The 23607-nt window shown below is 41.6% G+C and overlaps 1 protein-coding gene across 2 annotated transcripts in view; it reads left to right on the top strand.

Annotated features, from left to right (window-relative positions):
* KLHL29 (kelch like family member 29) overlaps positions 1–23607 on the top strand; it is a 1298229-nt gene that overhangs the window by 287665 nt on the left and 986957 nt on the right. For both annotated transcript variants that reach the window (XM_040348525.1, XM_040348526.1), the window contains exon 3: positions 7328–7437. The gene's annotated coding sequence lies outside the window, so the exon portion shown is untranslated. The remainder of the gene's footprint in view (positions 1–7327; positions 7438–23607) is intronic.

Genomic DNA, 23607 nt, shown 5'->3' with positions numbered 1-23607 from the left:
GCGCCCAAAACTGAAATTTTTATTGATTCATGCTGGAGAGCTAAAGTGATACTAAATGATGTCCTTCATTCTCCGACAATAATCCATACACATCCACATTTAGTGTTACTTTATTCCAGGCATGGTATTGGTAGATTTGTACATAGGCACATTGGTCCTGCAGCCGCTTACGGGACTCGGAAGCAAGTGGAGATCACAGGTAGTAGCAGTGTCTATTTCAGGGATTTCCAGCTTCCAGGGGCCTCAGCCAGGTATGATGTGTATATATATTTATATACTATATAATTACAGTTATCCAAGCTAGAACAAAATATACCATCCATGGAATTCCTCTTTGAGGGATATTTAAAGCCTAAGTTATAGAATTAAGTAGGGAAAATGGTAAACCCATAGGTGTGCGCAGCCTATTGCATTAGGGTCTGTACTTTAATGCTCAAACATAGAGCAACAGAGGCAGTGGCTAAAGGGGTGTACACATGTCGCAGCTGCGATGCTATGCTTTGCAGAAAACCACATGTGAACAAGTCCTTAACCACTTGCCGCCCGCCCTATTGCAAAACGACGGTGGCAAAGTGGTTTCAATATGCTGAGTGGACGTCATACGATGTCCTCAGGATATTGAGCCGCTGCGTGCCCCCGGGATATTTGAGGGATATTTGCCCACAATGGGCATCACTGATTGGCAGGCATTGTTTGGCATTGTTTGGCACTGATTGGCATCCATCAGTACAAAATATTACAGTACATCCGTGCCGCCCATCCGTGTCGCCCATCAGTGCCGCCTATCTGTACCCATCCGTGCCGCCCATCCTTGATGCCCATCTGTGCCCATCCGTGCTGCCCATCCGTGCCACCCCATTTGTGAAGGATAAAACGAACTTATTTACAAAGTTTTGTAACGGAAACAAAAAAAAAAGCATTTGTTTTTCAAAATTTTCGTTTTTTTTTTTTTTTTGCAAAAAATAAAAATCCCAGAGGTGATTAAATACCACCAAAAGAAAGCTCTATTTGTGGGAACAAAATTATAACAATTTAGTTTGGGTACAGTGTAGCATGACCGCGTAATTGTCATTCAAAGTGCAACAGCGCTGAAAGCTGAAAATTGGTCTGGGCAGGAAGGTGTATAAGTGCCCAGTATGGAAGTGGTTAATTATAATAATTTTATTTATTTTTTACATTTTTTTAACTGCGAATTTTGGCGAGCTTTGGTGAAATATCAGGGTTCTAACAGATCCCTAATGTCCTACATTTAAGACTGAGAACAGGATGAAGGCACACATGCTAGAGGAGGGAGGGAGAGGAGGAGAAGACAGCAGCGCTGCAATGGGAGGAACAAGAGGACGGGTATCTGCAATAAGGCAGTACAGCCGGTCCTCCTGGACCCCCCCCCCCTTTTGAATCAATAGGACACAGGCCTGGTGCAGGAGGGCAGGCTGTACTGCCTTATCATTAGCCCTGGTGCACAGGTTGATTAGGGTGTGCCCAGGCACACCCCCTGTGCACGCCTATGGGTAAACCCCCTGTAAAGTTTTTTCTTATTGCTGCCTTTGTATCCTGTTGGGGAGATTGTTTTTCTATTTTGTCTTGGAGACATAAGAAGTTAGAGGAAATCTGTCTAAAGAAAATGCATCCAGGTTGTAACCTTTAAAGATCTTTACAAATGAATTACTTCACAGTACGAGCAGCTAGTGAGGTGACTTGTTTTAAAGCTCTTTATCTGCTTGTTAAGAATATGGAAATACTTTTGCGCCCATTCGCACTAGAACCCAGTGCACTGCAGGGCACGCATTGTAATGCGTTGACACGCACTAAACAGCCTAGGCAAAATATATGGACTAAAACACACATCAAGACAAAAGAATTTAGGGCAAGCTGCATTTTTTCAGTGCAGCGCAATGCACAGGACATTGGGGAAGATTTACTAAAACTGGAGCACTCAGAATCTGTTGTGCAGCTGTGCATGGTTGCCAATCAACTTCTAACTTCAACTTGTTCAATTAAGTTTTGACAATAAAGCCTGGAAGCTGATTGGTTTCTGCGGGGAGCTGCAGCAGATTTTGCATGCTCCAGTTTTAGTAAATCCACCTCTGTGTTTTTGAAGGTGCATTGGAGTGCCATTTAAAGTCAACGCCAAAACCTTGAATGTCCAAAGTCTTTGCAAAGGTGCACTTCATGATTTAGACAGCAGCCACAGCATCTGAGTAGAAAAGCCTGTGCCCTTCCAGTTTACTGTAAAGAAGGGCCTTTCTTTTCTATGTGGAAGTCGTGATCTCTCTGCAGGGGTCTGGCATGCCTCCTGCTGTTTCAGAGCTAGAGCTCTCCAATCAACAAACATCCACAAATGATAATTGCTCTACTCTTATAATGATCCAGTGTTTTCAGTAGACTTCACTCCATCATTGCATAATTATTCCAGGTCAGTGATAAAAAGGATTAAAGCCAGAGACAGCCATGGGACTAGCATTTTCAGGGAGCACTGATGTCAGACTCATATTTGTTTTAATACAGATAACTATTTATGCAGCAAACTGCCCGTGAAAGGCAGAGAGCATTATGATTTGGATGTGGCTGTAATAAGCATGTACATAATTATTTGTTTTGGCTGTACAATGCTTTTTTTTTTTTTAAATACAAAATAATTTAAGTCTGTTGTTGGCAGTGTACAGACAAGTATCCAAGCATCTTTTCTGTTAATGCTCACATTGGCTGGACATAAAACGCTCATTAATTTGTTGTAAACTTGTTCTAATTGGCTTGATGAGCTCAGTCCGTTCTTCATCTGGGATGACAAACTCAGCAAATAAAACCATAAAATTAAAGCGGTTTTTCAGTCTTAACAAAAATATAATAATTAAAAGGCTACAAATACTGTACCTGCTGACTTTTAATAAAGGGCCACTTACCTGTCCAGGGATCCAGCGCTGTCGGGTCCCCGGCACCAGCATGTTTACTAAAAGAAGCCGGCTGTGACTCCTTGCGGCTTTGCAGCTGGCTTTGAACCGCGCACGTGCTACACTTTGTGAATGGTTCCACAGTCTTCTGGGGCCAGTAACGTGCCCAGAAGTTAGCGGGCAGGGAGAGGAGAGGGGAGAACTTCAGGGAGTCCTTTCTTTACCTGATTGCAGGAACTGGGACAATCTCCCTCCCATGCTGGCGCTCCCAGCGGCAGATGTTTGGGATCTGCACCCCATCTCAGTGAGCTTGAGTGGCACACTAAGCAGCCTCGGGTCTCTCCGATCTTTTAAGGCAGTAAAAAGCAGAAGTGCTAGGTACCTGCTCTCCCCAAAAAAAGAAAAACGTTCAAAAATGGTAAAGAAGGGGGGAAGGCGATGTGAAAGCAGAACTTCCCTTTAAGGTGAACTTCCGATGTAATTAATGGGTCAAATAAAACATTGCCCTATGGGACTGTGATAATCCCAGACACTACTAATCTATAGGGGCATCCTTTTGATGATTGGCTCTTTTTCATTGGCTAAAAGGGGATTATGAATGATAGGAGAACCCCTTAAAATATGGGAGTAGTCAGGTACATTTTGCCATGAATCCTGTTTGCAACTTTCGTATTCACCCTTCCATCATTGCTGCATTTTTGTGTGTTTTGTCACTTCCTTCTGGAGGGCACTAATGACTTATCTAAAGTAGATGTTAACCCAATCTCACATAGTCTTTAACAACTTCTAAATTCATTGTTAGTATGTGTAAAGTTTACTGCATCATATCTTAAGATATACAAGGAGGCACCTCAAAGTTGGCAACCAATATGGCCGACCTTTGGTCCCATGACCTTGTGACACTTACTTACAGAAGCTGCCTTCAAAGACTGCAATCCCAGTAGGTAGTAGGATCAATCCTGGCCTTCAGAGAGGGATTCCTTACTTAAAGTGGATGTAAACCCCCAAAAAAAATTTTTTTTTCATGTCACAATGTAGAGTCTAAGATTTCCTATCATCACCAGTCTTGCCACACAGAGTTAATCCAGCGCTGAATGTTCAGTGAAAATGAACAGAATTCCAGATAAAAACTTGCCAAATTATAAAGTCTGTTTCTCTTTTCTTGCTTTGTGTTACAGGTTATTTACATATCCTGGTAATATACAATGAACTTTGGATCACCTCATATTATGATAAACATAACACAACATATGATAAACATGTCCAAGCTCTAGATATGTAAATAACCTGTAACACAAAGCAAGAACAGAGAAACTGACTTTATAATTTGGCAAGTTTTTATCTGGAATTCTGTTAATTGCTCAGCGCTGGATTAACTCTGTGTGGCAAGACTGGGCACAGATGATAGGGAATCTTATACTCTACATTGTGACATCAAAACCCCCAAAACATTTTTTGGGGTTTACATCCACTTTAATAATTTTAAATTAGATGAAATCCTGGAAATTACAGTTTGGGGTAACTGGCAGGATTCCTGGCCCTCTTTTTTTTTTAAAGAACCCTTCTCTGACCAATGGAGGGGAGTTCATGCTACAGGACATAAGGGCACCAGGTCTGGGGACAAGTTATTGAACTCAAAATTGGGTCCAGGATACAAACCAAGACATGCATTTACATTGTTTTCTTCTATACACTTGCAGCGTCTCGTAGAAACAGAGAGTTCTAAGTACCCGACCCTTGTTGTGGTGGTTCCTTCAGAAAGAACCAACTCCCTAACACAGGCACAGTTCCCTCTCCCTCCTGCCATGTCATAGACCTCTCCTTTGCTAGGAGTGTCTAATTAATGTCTCTGTTGGCCCAGCTCCTTCACACCCCCCCCCCTCTTCCTCTCTACATAACCATTTAGGTAGCTGCTAGGGTCAGAAGGGGAATACTATAGTGTTTCACTTGAATGTCAGGTCTGAGAATGCTGGGGCTGCCGAAATGACATCCAAGATGGCAGCTCCCAGCAGTAGTCTCAGGTCTTTTGGACGTCTTCACCAGGGAAGTATGTAACATGCATAAAATATGTTAAATGCACATATAGGGGGAGATTTACAAATACTGATGCACACAGAATCTGGTGCAGCTGTGCATAGTAACCAATCTGTTTCTAGGTTTTATCATCAAAGTTTTTGAACAACTGAAGTTCGAAGCTGATTGGTTACTATACGCAGTTACACCACATTCTGTGTGCACCGGATGTAGTAACTCTCCCCCATAATCTTATGGAAAGAGTGTCATTGAAGTTAGGTACACCTAACAATTATAGAAAATTAGTATGTATATCCTATGATCGTCAGCTACATCTAGTGGCCATAATAGGGTATTTTCCTGATTCAGATTCATTCTATTCCATAGGACTGAATAACATTAGACCTGGAAAGAAAAATACCCTAATGCCATGTACACACGACCGTTATTCATGTCATGGGAAAAAAACAACGTTTTTCTCGACGTGATTCCTCTCAAGCCTGCCTTGCATACACACGTTCATGTAAAAAAATGCTCGAGCAAAGCGTGGTGACGTACAACATGTACGATGGCACTATAAAGGGGAAGTTCCATTAGAACGGCGCCACCCTTTGGGCTGATTTCGTGTTACCGCGTGTTAGTAAATGTTTGAGAGACGATTCGTGCTTTTCAGTCTTCGTGCTTTTCAGTCTGTTACAGCGTGACGAATGTGCTATCTCCATTACGAACGCTAGTTTTACCAGAACGAGCGCTCACATCTCATAACTTGCTTCTGAGCATACGCGTTCCCCCCCCCTCGTTAAAGCGTACACACCGTGTGAAAAAGGACGACGTGAAAAAAGACGAGAAAAAATAGAGCAGGTTCTAAATTTTTAACGGCCATTTTTTGCGTCGAGAAAAATGCTCTGGAGCATACACACGACCGTTTTTCACAACCAATTTTAAAAATGGCATTTTTCTCGTCATGAAAAACGGTCGTGTGTAACACATTTCATTTTGCCCCTTTCGAACAGAGCACATGCAATTTTACAGGGCAAAGAGCTCTGCAATATTTTTGTAAATACACCCTCTGCCACTTATCCAGTCTCCCACTACTGATGTACATCCAGTATTAACATTCTGTCTAGTATTTGTGATTTTTATACTGTTTGCAAATATAAATAAAGGGCCAGATCCACAAAGGAGTTACGTTGGCGTATCTATTGATACGCCGCGTAACTTGTAGTTTGCTCCGGCGTATCTTTGTTTTGTATCCACAAAACAAGATACGCCTGAAGCTGGGCTGGATCCGACTGGCGTACGTCTTAGTACACCGCGCCACCGTCGCATCTAAGGTGCATATTTACGCTGGCCGCTAGGTGGTGTTTCCGTTGATTTCTGCGTCAAGTATGCAAATTAGCTAGATACGGCCATCCACGAAAGTACGTCTGGCCGGCGCATTTTTTACGTTGTTTCCGTAAGGCTTTTTTCGGCGTAAAGTTACCCCTGCTATATGAGGCGTATCCTATGTTAAGTATGGACGTCGTTCCCCGCGTCGAATTTTGAAAATTTTACGTCGTTTGCGTAAGTCGTTCGCGAATAGGGCTTTGTGAAAAAATTACGTTCACGTCATAAGCATTGGCTTGTTGCGGGTTAATTTTTGAGCATGCGCACTGGGATACCCCCACTGGACGGCGCATGCGCCGTTCAGAAAAAACGTAATTTACGTCGGGTCAAGTAAAATTAACATAAAACACGCCCACATATTTAACATTTGAATTCCGCGCCCTTACGCCGGCAGATTTCCGATACGCCGCCGTAACTTTAGAGGCAAGTGCTTTGTGAATACAGCACTTGCCTCTCAAAGTTGCGGCAGCGTAGCGTTAATACGATACGCTACGCCTGCCGAAAATTACGATCCGCTACGTGGATCTGGCCCCAAGCCTGTATCTTCAATATGGTGATAGGATAATGGAACTGGGAGGTGTAGCATTTGTTTTATTATGTTTCATATAATATAATACAAATAATATAATAAAAAATATAAAATAACATAATACAAATGTACTTTTTTTTTATACCATTAAAATCACAATAATTGTAGGTATTTTTATACTAAAAAATGAATTGGATGTTGGTGTCAGTACTGTACTCCCTGTGGTCTGTATGCTTTTCATCTTTGATACATACCTTACAGAAGGCCTGTATATGCACAACTAGGCATTTCAGATAAAAGTCAGCCACAATTTTTTTTTTTTTTTTTTGCTCCTTCTTCACAATTGCCAAAACTTCTAATGTTGCTAACCAAAGTGTATTTCCCAAGTTCCATTTATAGAGATATGTTTTTCATAAATTGGTATGAATCTTTCTTTTTTTTTTTTTTTTATCAACATCTTTTTATATAAACAGATACACCTAACCCCTATCACCTTTGTCTTTTACAGAAACAATATGTCCTCCCAGTAAAGGGATTGAACTGCAGAAATAAAGAAAGCAGGAAGCATTCGATCACCCAGGATAAGTCTGAATCGATTTACCCGAATCATATTAAGAGGTAAACTCGGGCTTCAATTAATTTGGAACAAACTAATGCCAAAATGTCACCCTGCGTGTGATTATTGTAAACATCATTGTGTAAAAATGGAAACGCAAACTCTCTTACATTGGCTACTCCTGTTTATTGCAACATGCGATGAGAAATATATTTATTCCTTGTTTGTTTGTTTATTAGAGGTATATACAGTATATCCATTTTGAAAAACTATAGACTTTTAAACATTTTCTAATGTAATGGTGATAATGCTATTCATCTTTTAAAGGAATGAAAGCTTAACTCAAGGGAGATATAAAAACACAGATTAATGAATTTATTTATGTGACCCTTAAAGTATACGTGAACCCTTACATTGTAAAACAACCCATTCCGTTTAAAATAAAAATAGACGGTAAAACATAAGTGTGTGTGTATGTATGTATGTATGTATGTATGTATGTGTGTGTGTGTATATGTATATATATATATATATATATATATATATATATATATATATATATATATATATATATATATATATATATATATATGTATATATATTAGTGCTGTCAAACGATTAAAATTTTTAATCGCGATTAATCGCATTAATGTCATAGTTAACTCACGATTAATCTATCTAATTTATGACGAATTTCCCCACAAATATCGCACAATTCTGAAAGTGATTATAATTTATGATCGCTGTTTTCTAGCTGATCTAAAACCATTTTTGACATAAAGGGACACTTTTGGACAATCTACAGTTTTTCAGGCAGAAAGAATAGTTTTTATTTTATAAAAGAACATGCAGGACACTGGGCAGACCACTAGGGACAAGGGGGGTGTGTATTTTTTACATACAGTACTGTAATCTATAAGATTACAGTATACTGTGTGTATTGTGTTTGTTTACTTTTTTGAATTTGGCGCCGTTCTCCGCTCCCGTGCGTCGTAACGTCGCAGGGAACGGAGATCGGCGGCACACAGGCACTGTGAATCGAGCGAGGAGGACCCGCCAAGCGAGGAGGTCCCGCTCGCTCACACAGCGGGGTGGCATCGCTGGATCCAGGGACAAGGTGAGTAACTTGCCTGTGAATCCAGCGAGAAGGTAAGCCGCGCCGCTGCACACTCTGCACGTCCACCCCGAGGGCTCCTGCGTTAATCGCGCGATAAAAATATTGACGGCGTTAACATGGGTTTGCGTTAACGCCGTTAATATCGCGTTTAACGCACAGCCCTAATATATATATATATATATATATATATATATATATATATATATATATATATATATATATATATATATATATATATATATATATATATATATATATATATATATATATATATATATATATATATATATAAAAAACAGTATATTATAATTAAATAAATGTGGCGCTAACGCAAATAAAGTGCTAATAAACCAACAATAATCACATATTCAGTAAATCAATCAGGTCCTTAAAGTCCAATCAGTGAAATAACAATCCAGATTTATATAAGTGCAAGAAAGTGCATGTGCAAAACACAAGTAAATTCATTGATTCTAATAATCAAAAAAAGTTCATGTGCAATCAAAAAATAGTAATAGTAATAAAAATGTTGATAGTAGATGTGATTTATTTCAAATCAGCAAACTTACATAAAAAAAATTGGAACATTCAGCATCAATAGATTCAAAGACTTCCGGTCTCGGGGGTGACAAGAAGTGACGTCACCGGGCTCCTCCAAATGCGTTGCATCACTGATCACGTGCCTTTATCAAGGGCTTTATAGATACATTTCCCCTTTGTGATCACATACTCTCTGTTCTCAGCTGCATAAGTAGCTCTGAGAGTTTGGGGAGGAGAAACAACAGAACACTGGTCTTCCCAGCTAAAGTCTGTGTAGGGGAAGTAATCAGTACAAGTCTGATCATTGGAGAGCAGGCTAAAAACTGACCACCTTGTGTTCTCCTGCTTATTGTGGTCAGTTTTTAATAGGAAAGCAAGAGGACTGTCAGGAACATCAGGGATTTCACACAAAGGAAGCAATACAAAATTAACAGGATACTTTTAATACAAGTACATGGTATAGCAGACACATATCACAAATATGAAATGTTGGGGTAACATATCCTTTAAGAATGTCAATACATTTATTTTAAAGGCAAGTTTGAATTGGGAAGAATAAAACTGTGGAGGTTGGAGTAATCAGACTCATGAAACTTTTGCTACTCCTTCGCTATCTATTTGCAGTGCAACGTCAGAGGGGTAACTAGGTTAGTTGGGCAACTTACCACCAGTATTTCAAATTTTAAACCAATCTGGTCGAAATGATGAAAGGGTTGATTTGTTCAATTGTTTTTGAGATTGTAGATCCCTGGAAGTGGATGAAATTGCTGGACCGGAATGTGGGTCAGCTAGGACTTAACTAAAAACAACAAAATCTCAGTAGAGATATTCAGCTTTTCAGAAGAATAACTAAAATCAATACATTTTGTTTAATGATAATTATCATGACCGAACCACTCAGATTTGAGGCTGCTCGGCTATTTATGAACTCTGCTTGGAACAATAGCAAGTATTGGGGGGGAGGGCATACATAATCGCAGGGACAGCCATACATCGAAAAACTGCTGGAGAATACCATGAGTACTGTTCAGCCACCCCATAGGAATGAATGCAATGTGATGAGGAGCCAACTGTTTGGCTTACTAGATCGGGGAGGATTGTTAGTAAGTTACTGGGTGAAATGCACTCAGGGTTGGTCCGGGGGGGGGGGGTATTAAGAAAGTCACGACTTCCCCAAAATTTAATTTGTCCTTTAAAGCCCAGCTGAACTTTGATTCTAGACCTGCTAAATATTCTAGATTTTTTTTAAAACAAAATGTGTGCAAAGTCCTACAGTTCTTTTTATTTAAATTGTATCTTTTAAATTCTATTTATTATAATATGCTGACAATGACCTTTGACGCCAACCTTGACCTTAAGGCCCCTTTCACACGGACGGACCGTTCAGATCCGCCTGTCAGTTTTGACGGCAGACCTGAATGGCCGCTCTATGCATCTCTATGGGGCGTCGGATGTCAACAGAGACATGTCCGCTGACATCCGACCCGATCCGATCCGCTAAAAACATACGTATGGGGATCCCCATCCGTCCATCGCGGATCGGGTGAGATCTGATGAAAATGGATATGCTATCTGTTTTCATCAGATCGCTCCATAGGAAACAGCGGCGCCCCACAAGCCCCTTACTGCTCAGTGAGCAGAGAGGGGCTTGTCATCCGCCAGCTCAGCGGAGATTAACGGACTGATCTCCTGCTGAGCTGGCGGGAGCAGGCGGACTCTGTAGCGACGGAGTGCGCTGCGTGTGGAAGGGGCCTAACACTAACCCTGGAAAACCTTGATCTTGTAATTTATTTCTTTATTTTTCATTTTAATTTAATTTTTTTTCCAAGGATAGAAAGATCCAATATATCTTCTTCTTTATATAGAAGAGGAAGTAAACACAGGTGTTAAATCATATATGCTTTTTGTGGCACTGACACGACTCCTTCAAGGACTCTTTGGGCCAGATTCACAGAATAAGTACGCCGGAGTATCTACTGATACTCTGGCGTACTTTCAAATCCTCAAACCAAGATACGGCGGCTTTTAGCTTCGATCCGACAGGCGTACGGCTTCGTACGCCTTCGGATCGTAGGTGTAATACTTTGGCGCCCGCTGGGTGGAGTTTGCGTCGTTTTCCGCGTCGGGTATGCTAATTAGCTGTTTACGGCGATTCACGAAGGTACGCGCGGCCGTCACATTCTCTTACGTCGCCGCTAGTCGGCTTTTCCCGGCGTATAGATAAAGCTGCTATTTCTTGGCCTATCTTTAGACTTGCCATGTTAAAGTATGGCCGTCGTTCCCGCGTCAAATTGAATTTTTTAAATTTTTTTGCGTAAGTCGTCCGTGAATAGCAAAGGACGTAACTCGCGTCGACGTTCAGAAAATCACGTCGGGAAAAGCAGGGCGGGAAATTTCAAAACGGAGCATGCGCAGTCGGTTCGGCGCGGGAACGTGCCTAATTTAAATGATCCGGAGGGATTTACGTTACGCCGCCGCAAGTTTACAGGCAAGTGCTTTGTGAATCAAGCACTTGCCCGTAAAACTTGCGGCGGTGTAACGTAAATGCAATACGTTACGCCGCCGGAATTGTACCTGAATCTGGCCCACTATTGTTAGGAATTGTCAACAATTCAATAAAGACATACCTCGAAGACTATTGTGCCGATGCTTCTTTTTCCTTTCAGTATATGATAAATGTGTGTAAATGTCAAGAACAAGTATACTTCCCTGGAACAAAAGCTGCAAGTAGCTTACTATTTGTGTCCAATGTGATCAATTATGCAATGTGCATTTCATGGAAGATCGTCTTCTTTAAGTTCTTGTATAATTCAGCCAGGATGAAGTTACTAATGTGGCCAGTTAAATGGACCACTTAAACCTTAGACATCTGCAATTCTTGGATTATCATTTTTAAGGTCCCCATGACACAAGAACTTTTCCTGGCTCCAGCTGTCAATGTATTGTTGTGCACAGGAAAAGAAAATACAGTATTTACACAGGGGATTACAGTGTAAAACCAGTAATATAAGCTTAAAAATTAAAGTTATTTTTTTATTTTTTTTAATTACCCTTTTGTCCTTTTATCAGCCTACAGTTAAAAAAAATAAAGAATAACTGGTATTCACTGAAACTGTGTACTAAATATATGACCTTAAAAAGCAGGCAGATTAGTCGCAGAGCTTTTGTCAAGTTAAATTTAATCTATTAATGACTGCTAAATATAGTCAGGGCATTTATGCATCAGTTAACTATGGCCATGAAGAGGCTAAAGAGGAACTCCCCTAAGATAGCAGAACTCAAGGAAGTCGGGTCTTTGCATATAGAGAGGCATATTTTGTCTGATAATAATGGTTTTAGGACATTTTTATTTCAAATTTATATTGGTTGGTAAGGTCACCTAAATGTAGAGTATTTATTGCAAACACATTTTATGAATTATGTATTGCATTGTATTATTATTGTATTTTTTCATTGTATATTCACACATTGAACTATATGGTTGCATACAGTTCATCATCCAGCACTACACTTTTATTGTATATATTTTGCTGTACCTTATATCAAGGTTGTGGTGTTTAGCGGCAGGACATCTGTCAAGGATACTTTTATTAATTTATCAATTTACAAAATATATTTGCACCGAGCGCAAATTTTTCCTTTTATACATATTATGTAGCTGATGTCAGATATCTATGGACAATTTAGAATTCTATAGTTCATGGGATGTTGAGTGCTCCTCTCAAGATTACTGTTTTATTTATATGGAAAATAATTAATTAATATTTACCTACTTCTTTAGACAATAAAGTTCAACGTTACAAGGAATATGCTCTCTCTCATATATATATATATATATATATATATATATATATATATATATATATATATATATATATATATATATATATATATATATATATATATATATATATATATATAAATAAAAATATATATATATAAATATTGTATAGAGAGAGAGAAAGATATTAATATTAAGATTTGAATCCCTTTTATAATATCCTATTTTTGTATAAATCCTGTGTACGATAGTTACTACTAAACGTGAGCTATTTTTTATTGTACGGTATTTTTGTTGCACTTTAAGCTCATTTGCCTAGATCTCAAATATACTTCTTACTGGTGCAATTGTTGAGTGGACATAAGGTGTGGCCTATTTACTTTACCATATGTTTGGTTTACTTATGGTATTCATAATTACATAAATAATTGACTGCAACTCACACACATGCCCCTAGGTACTCTGCTGCATCAACGTTGGTACATGTTCATAACATTATTATTACTTAATTATAACTGATGCTACCAAAGTTTGGAGAAAGTGGATTGCTATGCATTATATACCATTATTTAGTTCACCTGCATAGCGGCATACTCTACATAGACCAATCACATCAGCCTTTGCACTAGAACTGCTTACAGTCTAATGTTCCAGGACACCAGCATAGGCACTTCACTAAGCATGGGGCCACTGTGTGGGGCATACTTTATTCCCAGTGTGGCACAGTTGGCAGGTATGCCTGATGTCATCGATATATGTGGCTTGCACATAAATATTCTGTAAAAAGTGCAGTTGCTTTAAAATAATATTCATAATAAAATGATTATGGATTAATTCACATCAGCTACACGTGGAGTAGGTTGCATAACATGTGTTAGAATTGTATTCACACTCTGAAACACGAGGCTGGAAGTGTTACATGCAAAGGTGTTAAAGGTCCTCTACCATGAACAACTGTATCTTTTCGAATAACTAGATGTGGGCAATACTTTGCTGATTACTTTATTCAGTATACAAATCCCTCTTATTTTTAAATTTCATTACATTTATGTATACATTTCTCCACATTTATGTGCAGACCAAGCTGTCCAGGAAAAATTACAGTGACAGGGGAAGCCTGATTTACTAAAGAAGTTTAGAGTCTTATGCCGCGTACACACCATCACTTTATGTGATGAAAAAAAATGACGTTTTTAAAAACGTCACTTTAATTGACTGTGTGTGGGGGAAAACGTCGTTTTATGTCTTGTAAAAAACGACCAAAAAAAATTGAAGCATGCTTCAATTTTATGTGTCGTTTTTCAAAAGTGCACTTTTTACTTCACAGAAATTGACTGTGTGTAGCAAAAAACGTCGTTTTCTAAGACGTTTTTTCATCCACGCATGCCCAGAAGCTACTTATGAAGCAAGCTTCAATGGTAAAATGTGGTGGAACGTAACCTCACTTTGCAAGAACATTGTGAGAAAACGATGGTGTGTAGGCAACTTCGTCTTTGAAAATTGAAGTTTCAAAAACGTCATTTTTTACTTCACAGAAAGTGTCGTTTTTTTTCATCACATAAAGTGATGGTGTGTACGGGGCATTAAAGTGATACAGAACACACACGATGGTTATCAGCATGAGAACTTCTGACAAGGAGGGAACTTAGAGACAGATAGGAAGAGAGCTTGTCTATTCACAGCACAGCTCTGCAAGTTTCTTTGTTCCTTTGTCAATGTGAAGGGGGGGGGTGTGCTTTTCCTCCAATCAACTCACACACAGTGTATGCTAAGACTACACTTCCACTGCAGAAACAGGAAAAATATGAAGACAGCAGATATACATGTAAAACGAATGTAGGGAGATTCGTTTCATCTCTATGTATTATCTGCGGCTGTTCACTTCACTGGAGAGGGTTTACATCCTCTTTAAAGTGGAGTTCCGTAGATTTTTTTTTAAGTCAGCAGCTACAAATACTGCAGTTGCTGACTTTAAATATTAGGACACCTACCAGACCAGGGGGCCCGCGATGTCAGCACCCAAAGCCGATCTGTCCCTCGGCTCTCGGGTGGAGGCGCTGCCATCTTTGTTAAGGGAATCAGGTAGTGAAGCCTTGCTGCGCTATCTCACTAGTCCCTGCTGTCTTTTGGGACCTGTGTGTATCCCAGAAGACAGCGGGGGGGCCGGACATGGCGAAGATCGTCGCGGATACTGCGGCGATCTGTGCCTGGAAGTGGGAGAAAATACCTGGATTAGATGGTTATCTGATCCCCCCCTCCCCCTGAAAGGTGCCAAATGTGACACCGGAGGGGGGGGGGGGGGTTCCGAAAAGCGGAAGTTCCATTTTTGGGTGGAACTCCGCTTTAAGGTAAAAAAAACTTAAAGTGGAGGTTCACCCTTTAAAACAATTTTGACATCACACGGAGCCGCGCCATCCTACCGACAGAATGCCGGTGGTTGGTTTTTTTTTCTCAGCACATACCTCTTAATCAGGATATTGACCTCACGGCGATCCCGCGGGAGTGGGCGTTCCCAAGCACTGCCTGTGATTGACAGGCTTCCGAACGGCGCATACTGCGCGTCACAGGTTGCAGACAGAACCCGAACGTCGGTGTGCAGGCGCCGTATAGAGCCGCACTGACGTTCGGGTTTTTTCGGCAACCTGTGACGCGCAGTATGCGCCGTTCGGAAGCCTGTCAATCACAGGCAGTGCTTGGGAACGCCCACTCCCGCGGGATCGCCGTGAGGTCAATATCGTGATTAAGAGGTATGTGCTGAGAAAAAAAACCAACCACCGGCATTCTGTCGGTAGTATGGCGCGGCTCCGTGTGATGTCAAAAATTGTTTTGAGGGTGAACCTCCACTTTAACCACTATTCTTTTTCCACAATGCTTATATATACAAAGATGAATGGGGACTTGTTTTAAAGTGCTTTTACTGCTTGTTCAGTAATTTTTTTGTGTGCATGATCTGGGCACAGATGATTATTAACAGCTGTGTTGAGTGAAGATTTTCAATTACTTTAGTAAATCAACCTCAATCAATAACAAATTAAAAAAAGGAAATCAAATACTAAATATCGTTATCACGTGTTGACCCTATACAATTGTAAAAAATATGTTATTTTTTGGCGCTATTGCTCCTTTAAGCCACGTACCTTCTGAGGGTAAAGAACTAAAATGAAATAAAAACAGGCTGAAAAAGATTTCCTTGGCACCCAGGCTCAGCGTGCCTTTCTAGATCCACATAGTCAAAGAACAACTATAGAGACAGCCTGTAGCCCCCTGGTCTGGGCATGGCTTTTATTTGTGAGCTGTAATGAATGTGACCCGGCACACAGCGCTTTTTCTGCAAATCCGTCACACAAAAGACAACTGTTTGTTCTGTGTTATAGAAAAGCAGTGGGAAGCTTGTCCATTGTGGAGGAGTCAAATCGGACACAAAAGAAGAGGAATGTCACAAACAAGCATTTTATACACTGCCTATAAACTGCCAGGGGTCATATCCTTTTAGCAAGCCTTACACAGTCAGATCGGAAGAGCAAGGCTGGGAGAGAAAAGTCCTTGTATTCACAAAGCATCAAACTTTTAGAGACGCTATCCCTCGTTCTGCTTCAACTGTCTTTTTATCTCTGGTGTATGGATCTACTTAAAGCTGAACTCCTGAATAAAAGAAGCCACCATTTAGCCTACTTTTAGACTTGTCACCATTTAGGCGTGTCACCTGCAGTGTGGCAGATGTGTGTGAATCGCAAGACCAGCTATACAGAATTACAAATCCTTTGTAAAACAGTAACCAAATATGCATATGTTCCATCGGTGGCATTTCATTTGCCTTAAAGTAGTTTTAAACCCTCAGTGTTTTTTAGCTTGACACATTAAGAGAAATAAAATAAACAATCCCCAGTAAACTTTCTTAAAATGATTGTAAACCCTCGCCCCCATTCAGTTTAAAATAGAAATGAAACGCAAAACATTTTTGTATAGATATAAAAAAAATATATAAATCCTTGTTTCACCCTATTTTATATTCTCATATTCTCCGTTCTCAACTGCATGAGAGCTGGGGGAGGAGAAACAGCAGTTCACTGATCTCCCTAGTGAATGGCTATGAGGGGGGTCAGGATAGGTTTGATCATTGGAGGAAAGCACACAGAGTTCCCAGCACATTTAGAGAACTGGCCACGCTGTGCTCTCCTGCCTAGTGTGGACAGTTTTTATTAGAAAAGCAGAGGGACTGGCAGGAACACCAGAGATTTCACATGAAGCAATACGAAGAAAACATGATACTTTTTACCATACAGGTACATGGTACAGCAGGCATATATCAGGACTATGAAATGTAGAGTTTACCTATTATTTAACCACTTCAGCCCCAGAAGGTTTTACCCCCTTCCTGACCAGGCCATTTTTGTGATACAGCACTGCATTACTTTAACCGCTTGCTGACCAGCCGCGCAGGTTTTACAGGGGGCAGGTCGGCTCTGCTGGGCGAGATCACGTATATCTAAGTCATCTCGCCGAGCAGCCAATAGGGGCCCGCACGCGCCCCCCACTCCCCCCTGACGCCGACGCACGTGCCCGGCGGGCGCGATCACCGCCGGGCACCCGCGATCGCTCGTTACAGAAACAACACACGCGTAAACACACAGCTCCCGGTCCTGTCAGGGGGAGAAATGCCTGACGGTCTGTTTCACACAATGTATGAACAGCGATCTGTCATTTCCCCAAGTTAGTCCCCCCCCCTTCAGTTAGAACATACCCATGGAAAATACTTAACTCCTTCATCGTCCCCTAACCCCTTCCCTGCCAGTGGCATTTTTATAGTAATCAATGCATTTTTATAGCACTGATCGCTATGTCGCAGTACCGATAAAAATCGCTGATCGCCGCCATTACTAGTAAAAAAAATGCCATAAAACTATCCCCTATTTTGTAAACGCTATAACTTTTGCGCAAACCAATCAATAAACGCTTATTGCGATTTTTTTTTTTGCGAAAAATATGTAGAAGAATACGTATCGACCTAAACTGGGGGAAAACAAGTATTTTTTATATATTTTTGGGGGATATTTATTATAGCAAAAAGTAAAAAATATTAATTTTTTCAAAATTGTCGCTCTATTTTTGTTTATAGCGCAAAAACTAAAAACCGCAGAGGTGATCAAATACCACCAAAAGAAAGCTCTATTTGTGGGAAAAAAAGGACGCCAATTTTGTTTGGGAGCCACGTCGCACGACCGCGCAATTGTCAGTTAAAGCGACGCAGTGCCAAATCGCTCTGGTCTTTGACCAGTAATATGGTCCGGGGCTGAAGTGGTTAACTGACAAATGTCGTACAATGCTGTACCCAAATAAAATTGATATCCTTTTTCCCACAAATAGATCTTTCTTTTGGTGGTATTTTATCACTTCTGCAGTTTGAATTTTTTGCACTATAAACAACAAAAGAGCAACAATTTAAAATATATATATATATATATATATATATATATTTTTTACTTTCTGCTATAAAACTTATTCAATACATTTAAAAAAAAATAATAATAATTTCTTCATCAATTTAGGCAAATATGTATTCTGCTACATATTTTTGGTAAAAAAAAAACAGAATAAGCGTATATTGGTTTGCGCAAAAGTTATTGCGCCTATGGGATAGATTTATGGAATTTTTATTAATGGTGGTGATCAGTGATTTTTAGCTGGACTGCGACATTACAGTGGACAAATCTGAAACTAAGTGACACTTTTTGGGGACCAGTGACACTGATACAGTGATCAGTGCTGAAAAAATGCACTGTCACTATGCTATAAACACTGGCAGGGAAGGGGTTAACATCAGGGGCGATCAAGGGGTTAAATGTGTTCCCTGGGAGTTCTTGCTAACTTATAGCTCCCAACTGTCCTTGATTTCGAGGGACTGTCCCTGATTTGGAATAAAGTCCCTCTGTTCCTCATTCCTCCTCATTTGTCCCTCATTTTGGCCTGATCTGTATAGATGTATATAAAATGCACTACTTATCTTTCAAAAAGTGTTTCCCAGTGCTAAACCTTTCATCTAATTTCTAAATTGCTGCATTTGTACATTTTAGAAGCCAATATAAAGGAATAGCGGTAAAAAAAAAGCCCTTGTGGATTTAATTAACCTTTTTTGGTTAATTCTCCTTTAAGAGGGTGTGGCAGGGGGCGTGTCCTATGACTACATACGTTTGTTAGTTGGTGTCCCTCTCTCCCATATGAAAATGTTGGGAGGTATGCTAACTGTGTGGCGGTTGCTCTGATTGGGTGAAGACAGAGATCCGTGTTCCTGCATAGTAGAAACACTCGATCTCCATCTTCTCCCCTGTCAGAACGGCGATCTGCCTTGTTTACATAGGCAGACCGCTGTTCTGTCTCGCTCGGGAAGGATCGTGGACTCCCTGATTGGGTCCCCCTCTTTGCAATGAGTGCGCAATCAGGTCTCCGGCGCACGCCCCCTAGAGGCTTATGCGCGAAATTACGTACAGGTGATTTCACACAATAGAGCCACTTTGCTGCAGTTCAAGTACGTTACGCAGTTGGCAAGTGGTTACATTTTTTTGGAAGTTTACAACTATTACTTTCAGTGCTGTTGGCTCCTGCTCTCCCATTGCTGCTTCCCTGAACTGCCAGTCTTTTGAGGAAAGTTAACAGTGAAGAGTGCAATCTAGAGCCTAGGGGCCTGATTCTCAAAAGAGATACGACGGCGTATCTCCAGATACGCCGTCGTATCTCTGAGTTGTGCCGTCGTATCTATGCGCCTGATTCTTAGAATCCGTTACGCATAGATTTCTTTTAGATCCAACAGGCGTAAGTCTCTTACGCCATCGGATCGTAACTGCATATTTACGCTGGCCGCTAGGGGCGTGTATGCTGATTTACGCCTAGAAATATGTAAATCAGCTAGATACGCAAATTCACAAATGTACGCCCGGCCCACGCAGTACAGTTACGGCGTTTACGTTGGACTTTTCCCGGCGTAAAGTTACCCCTGCTGTATGAGGCGTACATGCGGCGTACCAATGTTAAGTATGGACGTCGTTCCCGCATAGAATTTTGAATATTTTACGTTGTTTCCGTAAGTCGTCCGTGAATGGGGCTGGACGTCATTTACGTTCACGTCGAAACCAATACGTCCTTGCGGCGTACTTTGGAGCAATGCACACTGGGATATTCGTGAAAAACGTCAATCACGTCGGGTCACACGTTATTTACATAAAACACGCCCCCCTGTTCCAAATTTGAATTAGGCGAGCTTACGCCGGCCTATTTACGCTACGTCGCCGCAACTTACGGAGCAAGTGCTTTGAGAATACAGCACTTGCCCGTCTAAGTTGCGGAGGCGTAACGTACATCGGATACGTTACGCCCGCGCAAGGATACGCCGATCTACGAGAATCTGGCCCAATCTGTTTGCTTGGAGAAGAGAGGGGGAGGAAGAAGGAGGAGCAGGAGAATGTCTTGCCGTATTAGGCCCCGTATACACACGTCCGAGAAACTCGACGGGCAAAACACATCGTTTTGCTCGTCGAGTTCCTTGTGAAGCCGCCGAGGATCTCGGCGAGCCAAGTTTCCCCATTGACTAACGAGGAAATAGAGAACATGTTCTCTATTTGGCTCGACAAGTTCCCCGTCGGTTTCCTCGGCCAAAAGTGTACACACGACCGGGTTTCTCGGCAGAATACGTCTCCGATCGAGTTTCTGGCTGAATTCTGCCGAGAAATTCGGTCGTGTGTACGGGGCCTCAGGCTACAGGACTGTGTGTTTCTATTGATGCGCACAGTGTAGGGAGACACAACTCTAGTCCCTGTGTGCGAGCGTGGCTCTGTAGGTTGTGGCAAGAGAAAGAAGCCACCCAGAAACAGAGTTGCCATGGCCAGGTCTGGCCTGACTGAACAGTCGCGTGGGTTGCTCTTCATTATTTATCTGTCTGTATATTCACATTCTGCTATATTCATTAGTAGTGCCACAGTGTCATGAAGGTTTTATGTGTGCATACACGGCTCGGTACATTCCCTCCCAGCCTGGCCCTTGCGTGTTATAATGTTCTGCACTGCTATGGATTTTCTCCATGATCGAGGCTCCTCTACGGAAGTGTTGGTTACATTTGAGCAAAGCATTTCATGAATTTATGGTTCTCATGTTCAGTTCAGGCTCAGGTCATGTTGGAATACAGTAAGTGATGACTTTCCCATTTGTCTTGGCATTACTGAAGGATGGAGAGAGAGAAAACTGAGACCCCCGCCACCTTCCATGTCAAGATTTCTTCAAATGTTGTGAGACCTATAGACCTTATATAGGAGGTTTTACTACATTTGTAGGAAAAGGATTGTATACACAAGCCTAGTAGGCATATATAAGGTTTAAAACACCCCTGAACTGAACATCTGGCATATATTAATAGAACACTGCAACCATGAAAATCAGGGCAAAATCGTGGGTGCGCGATATACGCCGATACCCGCTTTCCCGCGCCGAGTTTGAATACTGCGCCGGCATATACCGAGCGCAGTACACTCGTGTATAGTCGGGCAGTCTCGGCTCCTCCCGCGCTCACATCCTGGACGTACAGGACGTGAGCGCGACAGTAGCCGAGCCTGCCCGAGTGTACTGCGCTCGGTATATGCCGGCGCAGTATTCAAACTCGGCGCGGGAAACGAGCGAGAAGGACGTCGGACCCGACGAAGAGGACACCCGAAGCCGCAGACGGACGCCGGACCCGACGAGGCCGCCGATGGACGCCGCGCAAGACACCAAATCGGTAAGTACAAAATCCTTTTTTCCTCAGGAATTTCTGGCCAACTTTAGGGGTGCGCGCTATACGCGGGAGCGCTATACCCCAATAAATACGGTATATACAATGTGACTGGCTTCATGCAGATATTGCACATGAAACAAACATGCAATGAAACAAATCATCCTACATAAGTTGTACCTGTTTATCTACGGCTGTCTTTCCCCCACATCTATTCAAAGTGCAGAATTTACACAGAATCTCTCAGCTCTGAAAAGCAGGGGGCAGAGAGCTAAAGTTACATCAGTAAGGAGAGCTATGAGAGCTTATTGGAGGGAAAGGACACACCCCTCTTCATACAGCACACATGAACTGAGCTTAGGCTAAGGTGACCAGATTTTTTAAATGTAATCCGGGGACATATTTTTTTTTTAATAGTAATAGGAGCAATCAGCGGCTCTCTGCCCGTCGCCGCCCGCCTCACAGCCTGTCAAGTGTTACTCTCCTGGCCCCGGCTACTACTGGGTGGGGAGCGGAGGAAGATCACTCCGCCAGGGAAGGCAAGGAGATAGGCAGGCGGGTGGCCGGGACTTGAGCCAAGGCAGAAGAACATGTGAGCGGAGCTGAATGGGCATGCAACCGAAACTGAAGAAATATTTCCTCCGCTCCGACCAGCACATGATCATCAGAAAGGGGCACAGATAATGGAAAAAATACACCCCCCTAAGCTAGTAGAGCGGCAAAGCTGGGGTGTGTAATTCAGATTTTTGTTATTAATTCTGCACTGACTGTCCTTGAAATTGCCCCAGCCCCTGTTCAAATCCAATCCGGGGACAAAAACGGGGAAAGACTTGGTCCGGGGACAGTGTCCTCAATCCGGGGACTGTCCCCGGAAACCGGGGATGTCTGGTCACCCTAGCTTAGGCTGCCAATCACAGATTGTGCCCTCCCTGTCACCATTTTAGTCTTGGTGTCAGGAAAACTTGTGAGAAGTGACTCATGTTTACAGTAGAGGATGAAGAAGCAGAGAGAAATGCCACTTGGTCTCTGGAATGAGACAAGCACACACCATTAACGGCTACGCCTTGTTCATATTTCATGTCTGAGGGTTACAACCACTTTAAATACAAGTAGTGTAAATACCTGAAGATGACTTGGTATCGGCCTCTTGCAATCTACTGTACAGCAGAGCTCAGAGAAACAGCACAAGAAGCCTGTTTGTTGCAGGGCAAGAGGCTTGCTGATGGAGATAGTTTTTTTTTTTTAAATATCTCCATCTATTAGATAAGCACCTGAACGACCACAACATACAGGGATATACAAGGTAATACTGACGTATAATCACACACATAGGTTGGACTTCATGGACTTGTGTCTTTTTTCAACCTCACCTACTATGTAAGGAGAGTGCCAAAGTGAAGGGCTTATCAATGTAATCCTTCTCTTTTCACAGTCTAGTCACATGATATGGGGGAGAAAGGGAGGCTTGTAAGTGAAAGTGAAACTGCATCAGAAAAAGTTTAGGTACTCTACTAAACACGTAGGTAGGTGCTGAGGGGGGGTGTAGCAGTGTATAGCTCAGGACTAGATAAGCAGAATCCTTTGGCAGGAAAAACAGCTTCTATTTATATTGTTTTTATCTGTGTTATAAGCTGTTTGTCTGAAGTTCAGCTTAATTATATGTGTGGCAAAGAAAAACTAATCAGGTTTAATTTCTCACTTATTTTTTGTGTTATGCGATCAAATAAAGATAATTAGTTCCTATGGGTTCCTGCACTTTGCATATTGCTCCTTTACTTTTTAACTTTTAGTTTTAATGGTTTAAAGATGAATTCCAGGTATGGTATATTTTTTACATAGTTACATTGATTCGGTTTGGGTCCAATGTAACTATGTATATACCCAGGGCTAGCACAGGGGGAGGGGCAGAAGGGGCGGATGCTCTGGGCGGGACTATTTACTGGAGGAAGAGGGGTGCAGCAGAAGTGCTGGTGTACCGGCCACAGTACATAGATAATAACAACATGTGCCGAGTGCGCTTCTGCACAAGCCTGAGACCAGCC

The sequence above is a fragment of the Rana temporaria genome, chromosome 4 (assembly GCF_905171775.1).
Source record: "Rana temporaria chromosome 4, aRanTem1.1, whole genome shotgun sequence".
Taxonomy (NCBI): Eukaryota; Metazoa; Chordata; class Amphibia; order Anura; family Ranidae; genus Rana; species Rana temporaria.
The sequence above is the reverse complement of the archived record's forward strand: the minus strand, read 5'-3'. Positions and strand labels throughout refer to the sequence as shown.